General features: G+C 42.4%; 1 pseudogene; it reads left to right on the top strand.

Annotated features, from left to right (window-relative positions):
• The first annotated feature begins 494 nt into the window (after positions 1-494).
• On the top strand, positions 495-1,208 carry LOC102487910 (protein FAM204A pseudogene; annotated as a pseudogene).
• Positions 1,209-3,938: the final 2,730 nt, after the last annotated feature.

The raw sequence follows: 3,938 nt of genomic DNA on the forward strand, positions 1-3,938 counted from the left end.
GGCCTGACTGAGGGGCAGCTGCTTCAAGAGCCACCTGGGCTGGCCCAGTGAGCACTGGAGGTCTGGGAGCTGGCAAGGCTCACTGGGTCACTCAGGAGTCACAGAGACCCCTGCCTTCAGTTTGGCTCAATGAACGTGGAAGGAAGAATGTGTACTTGTTTTCTACACTCAAATATTTACCTGATTCAATCCTGAACATTCATAGTAGATATTCTTTTTTCAAGACGTGGCCTGCTCTGTCACCCAGGCTGGCCTCCAAAGCTCAGGCCTCCTGCCTCAGCCTCCTTAGTTGCTGGGGTCACAGGTACATACCACCTCACCAGGTGGATATTCTCTTTAGGTGCACAACAGTGGTAAAATAAAACAGTGGATCAATAAAACAAGTAAACTTTAAAAAATAAATCAGAGCACTGATTTGTAAAAGGCTCTTTTTAATTAAAGACCAATACAATTTATCTTAAAATGGCTGCCATGGGGCCACTTCCTGACCAAATATGCGGAGTGGACTTCTACCTCCTGGCCTAAATGAAAGTGATGTCAGGCGACTTCTGGAGATGAAGTTGCCAGAGAACTCTGCAGATAACATACAGGAAGATAAAGAGGGGAACCTTTACCAAAACTTCAATCTCAGCTATCCCACTGGATGGGTCAAAAACTGAAACAGAGGTAAACACATGAAGAATATCCTACTAAAATTCCTTCAAGTGTGTAGAATAAATTTCAAGAACTGCAGAAAAAAAAGTTCTGAACAGAAAACCTCAATCTCAAGATTCAGAGGGAAAAACAGAAGACACTCCTGAAAAGATAAATTGAAGAGTGAAAAAGAATCTGAGTGAAAGTCCTCAAGAGAAACCCCATGGAAGGAGTTTACACAGTATTTTGGAGTCAATTATAGGTTTAAAACCCCAGTTGAAAAGAAAGAAATTGAAAGGTCAGGCTTTGAGAAGAGGGTAGACCAGGCCGTGGAAGAGTGGAATGTTGAGAAGGTGGAGGAACTCGGCAAAAAACTGGCTACTCAAGAGGGTGGTGTAAAAATTGCCAAAGGAATTGCCTGTCACAACTTTGTAAAAGCAAAGAAGGAGACTGAAAAGAAACTCGCATGGGGGTTTGACATGAAGAAGAGATGGGAAACCAATGGCAACATGGGCTATGGGCACCTTGCCAGAGTTCTTCAAGGCAGCCGTAGCCTCACATGCTCAGTGCACTGAGAAGGCATCCCTGCTCATTTTCATATGTCATGAAAGTGACAGAAATGGAAAAAAAAGAAGCATAAAATTTGAGAGTTGATTATCAACTCTTTCATCTTTTTCTAAGTCCATCCTACTGAAGGGAATGAAACGAAGCCGCTCCATCTTTTTCCATCTTATTGAAGGGAATGAGACAAAGCTGTCGGTTGTTCGTGTGAGAAATCCATGCATTACGTACAGAATAAAAGGATTTACTTATTTACATAGCCGTACCGTACAAACATGGGTTTTGGTGTTCATCCCTTTGGTATGCCACAGTCCTGAGCTCCTTATGCTTCTTTATCTGTACAGCCGTCCTGTGCTCATTCTGGTATTATGTCTTTAAGACTGGCATTTGTTTATAATGGATTAGTCATAAGTGCAAAAGAGCCTCAGTTGGTACCATCTCTTTACAAATGCTTTATTTGCCTGAATGTAATAAAAGTATTGAGTCTATACTCAAAGCAACAAAGTTGATATGTGATAGTCACATAGTAAAAGCAATTGATTCAGTTCTTTATACCTTCAGGTAAATTATTACAATAGAAGAGGGAAAGAATGTTAAAAAGCAAAACAAAACAAAAACTATACAGTTATCTGGGAGACACCAGGACTCCTGCCCCCGGAAGCCTCTCCCTGAGGGCCCCTGCAGACCAGAACTGTCCTGACCCCTAGTGCCTCCTCTGCATTCATGCATTCAGAGCATACACACAGTTACACGCTGAGGTTTTGTAGGTGAAGCTGAGCTCTGCAGAGTCCTACAAGGGTATGCCTCTCCCAGAGGGGTTGCTCCCTGGGAACACATCCTTCAGCTGAGATCTGGAGGGCGAGAACTTGCAGGGAGAAGTGAGCACCCCAGGTATGAAGAATGGCAGGTGACCAGACGCACAGGCAGAGGAAGGGAAAGGCTCATGGGGGGAATGCAGACAAAGGGATGACTAGAGCCTGGGCTTTATCTGCTGGTGTGACAGGTGGGGCAGCACATCTGGCTCTGCCCAGCTCTCAGGAAAACAGGACTCCATTCATCCAAGCCCTGGGCAGAAACCCTTTGGTCTCAGAAAAGGTGGGCCACTCCCCAGACCCACAGCATGAGTTATAATTGGTCAGCTAATCTTATCCTCCTTTACAGTGACTTGTCAGGACTGGGCATGTGACCCTGCACATGAATAGAAGCATGCTGATGGTTCCTGTGAAAGGTTGGGTTTCCAGGCAAAACATTCAGAGGAGAAAACGTTCAGAGAGATGCTTTTTGTCCTGTCCCTGTCTTCCCAACTTTAACACGACTGTGCAATCCATGCCATCCGGCATCAATGGCAAGTCTAACAACACAGAGCAGTGCACCGAGGATGGTAGAGGGATCTGTGGAGAGCCTCGGTCCTCAACATAGCCCAGCCACTGAACAAACACAGACCTGCTTCCCTCAGGGTTGTTAGTATGTGGATCACTAAGGACCTTTGAGCTTTAGTTGATGCGTGCTGCTATAATAAACTTCCTTAGACTGGGTAATTTATACATGGTAGTTTATTGGCTCACAGTTCTGGAGGCTGGTAAATCCAACATCAAGGGGACAACAGGTTGGGTGATTCTAAGATGGCATATCCTTAGACACTTATTTATGTGTCTGTTTATCAATTTCTTCTATGAGCCAGAGAGACATAAAAGAGATGGAGACAGAGAAATTCCATTCCCAACAGGATCTTGATGCTATAGTCCACCCTTAAACTCAGCCAGCCTCATATTAAAAAATCAGAAATTAATTGAGAGTTCGTAAGAAACATCTGCCTCAGTCTTGTAGCACAGTCGGTAGCAAATTGAGCTGCAGTGCTGGAAGCCACATAGCTGACCATCGATTTAGATCCCCAGGCCAGTATGAAAACATGCCAGGCATGTGTGCAGGTACTCAAGACCCTGACAAGCTGCAGGGTGAGGGAAAGGAAATCACAGCATGACAAGATCCTGTTGGGGCCCCCCTTTCTTTCAATCTCTCTCACAAGTACACACTTTCTATCATGAATAAAGTAAATAAGCTTACAAATTAAAAAGAAACATTATCTAAGGAAAAGTTGCAGGATTCAAGGGTGTGTATGAAATACTATTTGTCATACTACACAGTTAAAAGAGATTTAAAGAATTTTCAATGTTAATTTTCTTAAACTGACAGGCTGACTTTGGATCTAGATAGAGATACCTCTGCACTGCTCACAGAGATGGTGCTCCACTGTTTAATGTTCATAAATTATTAAACAGTGCTTAACACACAGCACTGAGTGTGCTAGTTAAAACATATAACGGACAATTAAAGACATATTTTTGGCTTAATTTTAATTCAAATAGTACACATGTCATTGTTTAAGAATTCATGTGAAAGGACAAGGTTTATAATAACAAACATCAATCTCGATCCCACATCAGATTCTTATTTTCAAAAGGCAACCACTTTTCTTAGTTATTTCTTCTGACAATTTCCTCATGTTTCCAAATAGCATGCTATCCTGCTATTCACTGTGTTTTAGTGTTTGCTATTGCTTATGAACAACTTGGAAAAGATGAAGACGTGGGTCTTTTACATTCCTCCTCAAAGACATTTCCTTTCCTCCAAACTTCTCAATGTACTGAGATATTTTAACTCATTTTTGGTTAAGTTCACTCAGAGTGTTTCATAATTCAGTGAATTTAAATTTGTTGCTCACTGTTAAGACAAGTATTGATTAC

The sequence above is a fragment of the Tupaia chinensis genome, unplaced genomic scaffold, assembly GCF_000334495.1.
Source record: "Tupaia chinensis unplaced genomic scaffold, TupChi_1.0 Scaffold000134_1, whole genome shotgun sequence".
NCBI classification, from domain to species: domain Eukaryota; kingdom Metazoa; phylum Chordata; class Mammalia; order Scandentia; family Tupaiidae; genus Tupaia; species Tupaia belangeri.